Source organism: Enoplosus armatus, chromosome 13 (genome assembly GCF_043641665.1).
Source record: "Enoplosus armatus isolate fEnoArm2 chromosome 13, fEnoArm2.hap1, whole genome shotgun sequence".
Classification (NCBI taxonomy): domain Eukaryota; kingdom Metazoa; phylum Chordata; class Actinopteri; order Centrarchiformes; family Enoplosidae; genus Enoplosus; species Enoplosus armatus.
In genome coordinates, this window is record NC_092192.1 from 9,355,113 (window position 1) to 9,368,072 (window position 12,960).

The window sequence follows — 12,960 nt, forward strand, 5'->3', positions numbered from 1 at the left end:
ATCTGCTGTTATGGTGGAACAAACTTGTTTGTATGCAAGATGTTTTATATTAATTTGTATTAAAATTGTATGTATGTTTATTACACAGATTTAATTAACATTACTGGATGCGTATATGCCTGCAGCAAATAGAGAACTATGGGAATTTCTTTTGCTTTTTTGGCTTCATAAAAAGAACAAAAAAAATCAACAGTATGCCTGAAAATGTGGGCTGAAAATATTCAAACATTTGCATTTTCCCAAGCCTTAATAGTCTTACACAGTTTTCTTACAGAGGAGGTGTGACACTGGCTGTTAAATGTGCTCATGCTTTATGCACAGCAGGTGTTAGCAAGGCAGCCTTTTACCATCTGTATAACACATTAGAAATCATGGTGCTGTGCATTAGCTGGACAGCACCAGCCCTGATATCCCGTTGGCTTTAGCCCTAGCCATGTTCATGCTATTCTCAGTTAATTGCTTGAGCATTAAAGACTTAGAAGCCCGACGATTTAAGAGCTTTATTTCTGACTTTCCACATGGTAATTGGAATTGGGTTTTCTGCATATCTCTCCTGGATCCACATGCATTGATTTTGTACGGATGTTCATTGAGTCAATAGAGCAATTTGGTGTGTACACTAATTTGCTCGGGGACAAGAAAAGCAATGTTCACTAATTAAACAAAAAATGTAAATAAATCAAGCAAATATCTTACATTATTTCAGCTTGATTTGAGAAAAAAAATGTAATCATTTGTAAATGATGTAAATGTTTTCACAACAGTGTATTGACTTATTGTCTGCTGCACTGCGTTTGTTTATATTTGTGTGTGGTTGTTCGATTACATGTGCCTTTCGCTACTGCATATTCTGTACCAGGGGGAGCAATGGGGAGTCACAATGCAGAGGGAATAACAAGTATTCACTGTTGTCTTTTCCATGTTGATGAATGAAATTAATGAGAAATAAGTTTGGAAAAAAAGAAGATAAGCCATGAGTACTAGCCAGAAGGAGAAAATATCTAAAACATAAAATATAACTGTATGCTTGAATATATATATATATATGTGGGTAATCACAGTATTTGTGAAAGGGGTGTTTGTGTTTGGGCAGAGGGCATCGCAGAGGAGAGGCAGAAAGAAATGAGACATGTGCAGCTTACATTTAGTAGTTCAGTCTTCAAAGAATTGATTCCCCAAGGAGAACTTGCAGGGAGCTAATAACTGTGAGCTTCTCTGGAAATTAGGATACTGCCAGTGTTTTGATGACATACACAACAGCCCAGTGTGAGAGAAGAAGTGGGAAATTACACAACTAGTAAAGGTACTATTGTCATAAATATGTTAAATTATAGGATTTACAGCTCCTTGTGTAGATGTGCAGTGTATGTATACGTACTGCAAGTGCATCCATGACCGAGGTATAATCATACAGACCTGTGCAGTAAACCAATGCTTGTTTATAAATCAGTGCTGGAACCGTTTTAGTAATCCAAATATTTTTTAAAGGACTCGAAGACATCTAGAAGACAGAAAGGTGCAAGGTAGTAAAAAAGACGGGTCAATCACACCTCCTTTTTAGTGCAAGTTTGGTTGAAGAAAACACAGCAAATGTTCCCCTTCCATTAATTAAGCTTTTGAGCAGTCTTTGTCTATTAATATAATAACAAGTACGCCTCCGCTAAGTGAGAGATCTGTCAAGATACAGTAACAGACAATATTGGTGGTGAGTGCATTTTCTGCCAAGTAAATTAGACTAATTTCCAAGCATATTAAATCAATTAGGAATGGCAAATCTCTCTCATGATGATGTTTATCAACAGTGAAGCTCCATCTAAGGCTGCAAGGTGACTGGGTAACCATTATGCTTATGCTCTCATGTTGAGAAGCCATGTAAATATGAAATGGATTTGCAATAAAACGTTAAATAATGGTTTCAAATAATCAAATTTGGCCTTGTGAGAAAAAGGTTATGGGTGCTTTCATACAAACTTTTCTGTTTATTACAGAAAAAGCTACTTTTAACAACTTAAATGGATTATTTCAATGGTTTGTTATATTTGCCAATGTTCTCTGTATGTCACTGAGGGTTTCTGATGTCAGTGGGTGGAGAAGACGACAGGGAGACATTGGCAGAGATCAGGTTTGTTTTCTTCTCTCTGCCTGAGGGCCTCGCTTTAGTAGTCTGATGCTGCAGTTGACAACTGTATTTGGAAGAACTTCAGTTTTCATGACATGTTGTGTGAGTCAAAATGTAGGCTACTTGTACGAGCCACTGTCCATCACTGAGGAAATCCCACATGAGAGCCAACAGGTGGAGCAGACTGGTTGTAGTTGTGGTTCGGTTTGCCCTACGCTAACTGTGTATGAGTCAATGTTTCTCACTGCGTTTCACTTGCAATCAACAACTGAGGAGGTGGTTTTTGAAACTAATATTTATTTTGTATACAATCACCAATGAAATAATTTATTGCTAATTTTATGGCCGCTAATGTGGTGAGCAGCATGTATGTTCTTTTTTTTCCCCTCATCAAACAAAAGCAGTCATCATTCCAGTGTTTGCTTTCAGTAGGTGGGTATAATGAAAACCTATAGCAGCCACACAATACTGTACACACCCACTGAAGTCAGTCTGAGGGTTTGACACACAATGCATGCTGGTTGACCAGTGTGGGACGAGCTCTCTGTCAGTTTGAAGGTTGAATTTTAATGGACTAAATGTCAAAATGTGCCCCTAAAAAAAAACTTTTTAACTTAAAAAAAGGATATAAAGGTGTGGTAATAAACATGGTGATGACCATGCTGCACTTATCTCCTTCTTTCTGAAAGATCTTTTCTTTGCCTGAAACCTGACCAAGAAGCCCAACATTTAGTCAATAATGACGCAGCTCAGGACCCTCAAGTGCAAATTATGTTTCTTGTGAACTTAACTTCACTCTGCCTTCTATGTGTTCGCTGAACTATTTACGTTCGGTCCGTAGGCTGATCAAAGGCCTCAAACTTGAGATGGTTTTAATGAGAGCTTCCGGCAGCCAATTATTCGGAATGACCTAATTGCATGGTATACTTCTGCCACACACACACACACACACACACACACACACACACACACACACACACACACCTCCTCTATTCCTTTTCCCTCTTGTTGTTTTTTCTTTGCTTGCCTCAATGTTTCTCTGTCTGTCCCGCTCCTCTCTCCTTCTTGCTCGGTCACTGTCACATTTCTTGCTGACTCTGTATGTGTGTGTGCAAGAGAGAGAGAAACAATTATGTATTGATCTGGTCGAAAAAGTACAAATCCATGTCAAAGAATAACAAGCATGCAGCCTATTGATTCAAAGCCAATTTACCTGCTCCTTACAAAAAACACTGTAGCTGTTAAAGTAGTTTTGCTGCATTTGACTAAACTAGAGGTTAAGAAAAATATATTGGAGCAACATGGCGATAATGAAAATGACTTACACAGTCGCTTATGTTTTCAGCATTTTGAGTTAAAGATGCATGGAAGCAGTATTTTGATGATATGTCGTTTTCTTAGTTAAATACATGAACGAACACTGAATGATACAGGATGTTACGGCATTACGTGGAGGTAGTATTAGACTCACCGAGACTTTGTGAAAAATACAGAGCTGAACATCTGAATTGAAGTGAAAAAGTTAATCAAGTCCCTGAAACTGCCAACAACAATTTTCAACTAGATAATAATTTCTCCATTTGTTTCATTTTAACATCACAGTCCCTTGGTTTCTTTATCTCAAACAAATTAACTTTTCTTGCGCTGTGTTTTCCACAAAAACTTAATGGGGTCAGGTAGTCTGTATTTATGTCCAGAACGTATTTTCTGGCTGAAAGGTGTAGAAATTGTAGAGGTTTATGGACAATACATACAAAAGATATCTGACACTCCCTGCACTTTTTTTGTTCACTGAAACCAGACTTCACACTTCAGTTGAGCTGTAGTACTATAGTTTACTTCAAATCAAATTCAACATCCTAAACAATGGTACCTTTGCACTACTGTGAGAGGACATTGCAATTATGATTATTAAGATCTTTGAAGTGCTTTTTCAAATAAAGCCAATAAAACCATGTGAAGCAGCTTTGTTTTCCAAACCTTCTTATAAACTTTCCCTAACATTTAAGTTTTAGTGCACTTGATGAAGGAGTCATTGAGCTCACAGTGGTTTTTCCTGTGAAGTCACACGTCATTGTCTTTTACCACAGATAATTACTCCCATTGCTGCCCTTTATTCTGGTCTCAGAGTGATGGATGCCTCTCTCCTTCAACAGATAACAGCTCTGTTTGGTTTCTTATTCTGAAGCATCGCCACTATAATGCTTAAATCATGTGAGTGCAGCTCTGAAATAAAGGAAGATGCATGTTTAATAGTGGCACGGGAAATGGCTTTGTGCGCAGCAGGATGAAAAACAGGGAATGCATCAAAAACAGAGAGAAGACGGTATCTCTCTCTCTCTCTCTCTCTCTCTCTCGCTCTCTCTCTCTCCACTTCACTGTATAAATATACATGTTAGATATGTAAATGATCTCTATATGTATGCAAATCTCAGTCCAACCATTTGTTTTCACTGCTTGCGCTGTCAGGATAGCAGCAAAAAGACAAGTGATCCCCTCCCCAACTTACCGTCTACATCTGTGCTAGCTGATGCTGCAGAGTCAGGGTATGTGCGTGACAAGGTGTGTGTGTGTGTGTGTGTGTGTGTGTGTGTGTGTTTGCGAGTGAGTATATGCATGTGCAAGAAGTATGTGTGTCTCTGTGTGGGCATGTGAGAATATGTGTGTGTGTGAAAGAAAAGTGTCTGGCAGCTGTGTGTATGGAGGATCGGGGTTTTGTGTGGAATGGTGTGATATGCTGTGAGCACAAATCTCTCAAGTTTGACTCATTTTTCAAGCTTCAAACGTTAGGCCACCTGTCCCATATCCTTTTTGTTTTGCAAAACACTTGGCATAAAGTGCAGTATGGAATTTGATGGAAATTCCCAAGAGTTTCTGCGTGTGTTTTTACCATAAACAGGCTTTTTGTGCTGTTAGGGCAGGGGAGAGATATCAACTCACTTGACAGTGTATGGGGGTGTATGTGCATACATATAGACATGCATCTTCATTTTAAATCATGTTTGAAATCCTTGTTCTCCTGGAATTGTACTGATGTTTTGGTTGCTTTGTTGTAGTGTGCAGCCAGCAGTGAGGCCAGTGGCCAGAGAGGAAAGTTATAGCAACAGCAACAAGTGCAGAAAGCAGTAAATAACATAAACAGTAAAGCTAGATGTGCAGTGCATGAGACCCATTCAATAAAACTGAACATTAGCATTGCTTTTTTGTTCATCAGCAGATTTTAATATGTTCATCGTCTGCTGCTTCAGCATCTGTTTGGGCTTTGGCAGATGCAAGACAACTCTGCCTCGGGCTAGATAGAGTTTCAACACAGACAGCCCATCCACATGATGTACACTGTGTGTTGAGGGGACCCTCTGAGTTAGAAGAAGAACAAGCACTTCTTTTCCTGAGTTGCACAGTTAGACAAAAACTAATGAAATGTCGATGTGGAGGACTTTTTTTGCATAGAGAACCTTTCATCTTGTATGATATAATCTCAATTGTGTCCTGGCCAGGCTCTCTGCATTGCATAATAATTATTCAATCTACCCAGAATTGCCTCAGCCTCAGCCACTCCCTGATTACTCTCCAGATGCTTTCCACAGTATTATTTAAGGCGTCGCCTCCAGCCACTCTTCGTAAAGTTGTTCTCATGGTCTGACCAAAGGTCTTGCCCTGAAAGTCATACTGACTCCCAGCCTGTGTAGTACGTTGCCACATGTAAGCTTCCTCAGCCCTGTCGGTAGACTAACTTAGTCTTTCAGTTCATCCATCCTACACTCTGCAGTCACGTGCCAGCCTTCAACTGAGCCCTACCTCTTGTTTACCATTCTCCAGTGAGCACCTGCAGTCTGTCTGCTGTTGCAACTCTGCAGTCCATCTTACCCTAATGGTGAACTTCTATTACGCACGAGCCACTCAACTTTTCAGACTCCTCAAAGTTCCTCAAAGAATTCTAGTCCAGTGGCTCTCTATAAATACTAAAATAACTATGGAAATGATTTATTCTGATGTACAGAAGTATAGTTGAGCCTGTGTAATTCATTATGTCTAACACCATATATGTATTTCCAGAGTCCTTGTGTCTGCATGTGTCTGAGAAGCAAGATCTGAGTTCCAGTCCATGAGATTTAAGGTCTTTGTGGATAGTCTGTTCAACCAAAAGATTAATTATAGTGGAGAAAGAAGGCAGTGTTTCTACCCTTCTGCTAATTATATGATCCATTATTGGACTCAAATGAGCAGCCTACATGACAATCCCATTCATTATTATTCTCTTCAAATGGACTAATTACACGATGGCCTTTCCACTTTTCCCCTCACTGAGGTCCTGCAGAGCAGAACTCTTCACATACTGCCACTGCAATGTTACTTTACTTGATTGGCAGAATGATTTGTTGCATTCTGCATTAGATGCTTGATCTGTGTGATATCTCATCGCAGATACTGAAAGTCTTTCTGCAGTCAATAACCAAGAATTAGAATAAAATCTATTTCTTATTATACATCCTACGCATGTGCTCTATCTACTGTATATGTATATATATATATATATATATATATATATATATATGTGTGTGTATGTGTAAATAGATAACAGTTAAACAGACTAGCTATGACATAATACTACTTTTAATATTATTATATACAATAAACTTTGCATTCAGAGGCGGGAATCAAACTAGTTTCAGATGATGAAAGGCTCCATAGCTACAATATAGTGCTTGTGGGCTACATTTTACATGACACACAATCAATTAAAGCCATTCTGCAGGAAGCGCAGATTTTACAGTTTAAAGCGATCCTCTTTTTCAACACACTCTGCTTTTACAAACAAAAGCATGCTGCATGCTTTATCATTCCTGCTCTATAATTCAGTTCCGTGTCCAATCTGTAACCTGCTATCAATCACGATGGAAATGACTTGCTAATTTTCTCTCAGTGCAGCAACCAGAGGAATTCAACATCTTCCTGTGACAGACAGGCCCCATTCTCTCCTTCTGCCTCATCTCATTTTCATATTCTCATATATTTATATTCTCCAATGAATTGTCTGCCAGGCCTGTTATGAAGCAGGAAATATGTATGAATTTGACTTGATAGCTAATAAACATCCTCAAAACAGTATGCACACAAACACAAATAAAGAGAGAAAGGGAGAGGAAGAGGAGAAGAGAAAAAAGAAAAAAGTGTGACCGAGAAACAGAAAGAGATCAGTGAGGAAGAGAAATTCCATTATCCACTATGCTGGCAGAAAACAACATCACATCATTTTTGTAGAGAGAGGAGGAGCACTTGCTAGCGCTGTGCTGTTCATTAGCATTTTCTTCCCAAAGCCAAAGAGCATCGAAATGGACCGGTGAGTCCCACACCTTCAAGACATACGGTGCAACACTACAGTTGCTGGAAAACACTGGATCATTTACTTTCCAAATGTGAAAATCTACAATACATCCACAGGAGACAAAAATAGTGTGTGTGCCACATGCATTGAAATGCACATTAACTTACTATCATTTCACATACTGACATTAATACTGGAGATTCATATGCGTGGCCTAAATTGACTGATTAGTGTGCATTATATATCAACCATGACTATTATCATCTTCTTTTTGTATCACCTTTATTAGGCCACTCTTTTGTTGGTCAATTCATCTCTCAGTTTTGGCATCATTTTCAAATGTCGTTTTTAAAAGTCATGAAATTGGTGGTGGCAGCAGTCTCCAAACCTTGGCACGTAAAATATCTGCATTGCTAGATACTGCAATGGCAAATTTGGAAAGTTTGGTGATTGTGATTTGGGTGAACTGACCCTTTAATGTATGCTGCCCATCATGTCTGCCATTCTCTTCATGTGTAACAGAAATCTAAAATCCTGCAGTTGACTCGTGCAGAATGCTGTAACACTGAAAATGTATATAAATATGTCCAAATGTTTGAAAAAAAGAATCTAGGTGATACAAGTACTTTTTGAGCTATGACAGCATTTCTTGCGTTTAGAACTAAACTGAAGTCACCAAATGTGACTCAGCAGTTTTAATTAGGTACTCAGACAGACACTCAGCTGGAGCCCTAAATATACCGGCGGATCTCTCTCCCCCTCTGTGACCACTTCCACTGCTACTTATACTAATTAAGTGATTCTTCAGTTATTTCTATACTCATTCTGTTTGCTCAGCAGCAACGTTCAAACAGTGTCTCTCTCTCGCTGTCAAATTGCATACACTTTATTGCCATGAATGTTGATGTCACTGAATACTATGAAAATGCAAATAAATAAATGTATTTCTTTATTAATAATAAAACAATTGGCTGTTTCTCTGAAACATTCAAACACAGGAGTCCAAATATCTGAGACCTCCCCTCACTAGCAGAATTGGCTGTCCAAGGCTCATGAAGACTTACAGAGGGTCCACTTCGGGTGAAGACTGCGAGACTTGGCTTTGGGTGTTACCCAAAATTAATAGTTCTGTGGATGTGATGATATAATATAGAGGATTTTTATAATGATAATGAACATAATTATGAACAATAATGGTAAAGCACTGGACATCCTCAGCGGCCTACAAGTGTTATGCACAATCCATATATCCTAAACATATCTACATGAAGACATTCACCCTTTTTCATTTGAGTTAAATAAAATAAAAAAGGATCTTGATGTTGAAATTGCAGTAATATATTATGTTGGGTTTCATCCAACTAAGAAATAAAATGACCACATCAAAGTGTGAGGATCCTCAGCTTTGATGAGTTTGTAATACAATTGTCAGCTAATCAAAGTAAGCAAGTTATCTTGCTAGCAGCCTAGCTATGTTGTTTTATCACAGAACATTTAAGAAAATGGAAGTTTCCACTTTACTTTTTCACTGGCTACTCCCTCACGCCATTTTGGTGCTGCACCCACAACACTATGTAGAGACGCCATAGCAAGCTACCTGAACACAGGTCAAGTATATATTAACATCCTAGCAGTCATGTAGCAACTACCTACCTTCATTTACAAGCATTTAGCCACACTCCAGCAAAAATATAGTACAATCCTGTTCTGCTTATACAGAAAATGCACTCAAATCTTCTTCAGAATACTTTGCCTTTCTAGTTTAATAATAGAGGTTGATATTTGTTGGTACCATATTGCCACATTTGCCACGTAACTTGGTGTTTGCTTGGAACATTTGAATGAAAGTGGATTGAATCAAAGCGAAAAGGCAGAAAAACGCAGAGATGGATGTAAAGTATGTTTGAGAAAGACATAGTAACAAAGACAGAGTGAGGAACACAGGGAAAGGATGAGGTGGAGTGGGAGATACAGAGGAACCCAAAAAGAACCCAAAAGAGAGGAAGAGGAAAAATAAAGAAAGAACGACTCAAAGGCCAGCATCTTCAGGGTAGTGGAGCAGCAGGTTGAGACAGAGGCAGCCTTCTGAGACTAAATGTGTTCCCCCAGTTCGGGAGCCCTCACTGCCTGCTGTGTCAGCCCACACAATGTCTGCCTGGTCAACCATAACATTCCTCTCTGAACACACACATAAACACACAAGGTGCACACACTCGCACAGAAAGACTGCTCCTCTGACTTGCTTCGTGTTACCTCCAGCTTCCACCATGATGAAAACGAGCGTAGGCTTTTGTTCGGACCCAGGGGAATCGGCGTTCCTCTCCTTCACCCTTCTTTCTTCTCCCATTTCTTTTTTTCTCTCTTTCCCTTGTTAAATAAATCCACAGTAAGTGGTTGCAGTCAGGATCTGTTCTGATTCTTTCTCAGCGATTTCTCGCAAGGTCTCTCTCTGCCATCGCCTGTTTCTTCTTCTTTCTCATTGCCAATCACTACTTCCTTAATTGAATCTCACGGACACAACGCGCAACCACGATTGTACATTTTTGACCTGAATACTGAATGAACCGACGTCAACATATAATTACACTCAGCTAAACTTGGCCCCCAAGGTGTGATTTTGGGCGCACAATGCACGAACAAACAGGAGCAAACTAACATGAACGCCAGAAAGCTGATTGAACCCAAGACCCTCTTGATGTGTGCCGACGCTGCTAGCCACCAGGACAGCACAAATATGACCAAAATACATGTTTGTTCTTTGTGGGTATTATATATTGATCTTTGCACTCCGTTAAATCAGCTTTTTAAATAACCAGGGACATGTACTATAGAACTTTGGCAAGGTTTTAATGGAATTTAATTTCAATCACCACCTTCCTAAGCATCAGTTTATATGAATGTGCATGTGTTTTAAAGTGAGTGCCAGGTAGAGCGTGTGTTGCTCAGAGTGAGTGCTTTTTTTTAAATGAAATCATTTTGGAAAATGTGCTGTGTGAGTGTGTGTTTGAAGTTGTGACCATATTCATCACCTCAGGACAGATTATTCAGTCTCTTGTCCCTACAGACCCGGCCTGCCACATGAAACACTTGTATATTCAGGTTTGAGAACCATGGCCACAATTTCAAAGAGATCAACAAAAAACTTTGCAGCCAGGTTTATACCTGATACTTTGTGTTTGTAGCTGCATGAAAATGTGTGTACCGTACTGTACGTGTGATGCTGGCTGCGGCTGCGTCTTTTGGAGGTGAGATTATGCAGTCTGCTTCCCCATATGGGTCTGCCCTGGCCCAGAAAAACAATGTGAAAAGGCCAGTGCATATCAGCAGTTTGGTAAACAACCCCCTAATTAGACTCATTGATTACACACACCTGGCTCCGTCAGCCATAAGATAACTGTGTCTGAGGAGCCAGCCAACATCCTGTCAATCCAAGAGCTTTCATACTGTAGCCCCTGGTGTAATGCAATGCCTGAAAGAGAGAAGGACAGACAACAGAGAGAGAGGAACTGGTGTAACATCTGCATCGTGTTGTTGTGGGGGATAAATATGTTACCCAAATCTCTCTCTGATCACAAAAACATTTATTCTCTGAAGATAACCAAAAGGGAATTGCATCTGTTATTAGCTGTCCAGCTGCATCCTCCCATTCTACGTCCCACTGGAGATTAAAAATGAACATGAAAATGAATTCCTCTTGGGTGCGCTCATCGTCACCATTAGGTGTTAGGTTGATTTTCTGATCTAGACCACAGTGAAGTCATGCACCACACGAGTGACGAAGAGCATGAAATGGTTAGGTAAATGCCTATTAGTGCATGTCCAACTCTTTCATGAGCATGAAACACTCTCCATTGAACCATCAGCACAAATTAAAAACAGCTCCATTGAAAAAAATGTATTAAAAGGAACTATATGTAAGAATTGGCCACCTGTCGAATTCATACTCCACAATGCACAGAAATGCACAGCCCCTCTCATTGGTCTTTGGCATCATGCTTTCTTTCACTTCAAGATTTTGTAGTCAAATATCCCTGTTAAACTATATAGGCTATAAAATTCTAATATGTTGAGGCCTAGAAATGTGTGTAAGTAAATGTGTGTGCATTTATGTGTGCGAGTTTACAATACGTTTGTTTACACAGTGTGCATGTGTGTCTGTCTCAGATATGTCTCAGGTATTTGGGTCGTTGTTGTTATGTAGATAGGTAGCGAGCCTGCTGCCCTGAAGCCAGTAGCAGCGTAGAGTGTCAAAGCAGGTAGGAATTACCCACATGAAACAAGTCACTGTTATATTCAGATTGATGAGTGCCATCGGGAACAACAAGACTTTGTTTCTCCGTCTCTCGTAGAGACGACAGTCCTCATTTTGGCAGAGAGAAAATGTGGCTGCTCTCCAACTCTTCTCTGACATTCAGAGGAGGTTTGCAGTGCCTGCAGAAAGTCCACTGGCCTATCCTTCCTGATTCTGGTCAGTTCTCGTATTATGGGTACTTAGTCTACTCGTAGCTGCAAGGTAAAGTACAGATATTCAGTAATATATGTAAATTTTGCTCGGAATATTGCATTAATGTATTGCTTCAAATGTGTCCTTTTTCCAAATATATTCAGCTAACCATTAGGTTTGGTATTGAAGGACTTTGGGAGGACAGTACCTCAGAAAACATTCCTCTAATTAAAACTTTGTCCATTTGCAAATTTGCAGGATATTATCATTTTTTAAACAAAAGAATGGGCAAAGAGAGATTAAGATGTAAAAGTACAATGTAGCTGGCTTCCCCTCCTGCTTTCTGCTTTAGAAACCAATGTCAGCCAGCAACATGCACCTAATTATCAGAGTCGGAATGGTTTATTGCAATCAATATTGCCACTTTAGAGGTTGTGTGTGTATCCATGTATGTGTGTGTGTATTTTACAAAGTCCATAGGGACTAATCTGTTCCTCCCTCTTCCAATAGAGGGGCGTAAAACAACGAGTCGCAGCACTAGCAGACTTTTCTTCTCATCTATCTAACGTGACCTCACCCTCCCCTCTTCTTTCCTCCCTCTTATTTTCTAAGTCTTTGCGATTACATTTCCCCTCCTCAAACATTTTTAATCCTACAAACAGGGTTACTTTTACATGTAGTACACTGTATAGGCTGCAAATCAAAGTGTTTCCTCTGTCTTACTTCATTGTCCGCATTCTGCAACATTACAGTGCTTCATCCCTCTATACTGCACTGCCCCCACAGTCTCCTCCTCCTCCTCCTCTCGGCCATCTCATTATGAAAGCTAAATTAACCATGGCGCGTACCTTCAGAGCATGCAGCGGTTTTACAGCGCCATCGGTCTCGCCTCACAAATACTCCACCATGTAATTGAATATCAAATCTACCGGGGCCCTTCATAACTGGCTGACCCTCCGCACGCTCATAATTGCACACACAGATGCATCTGTGCAAACAGACACATACAGATGCATTTTAGTCGGCTGTCTGATGCTCTTATCTACGGTAGCTTACAGTGAGCATGCAGAG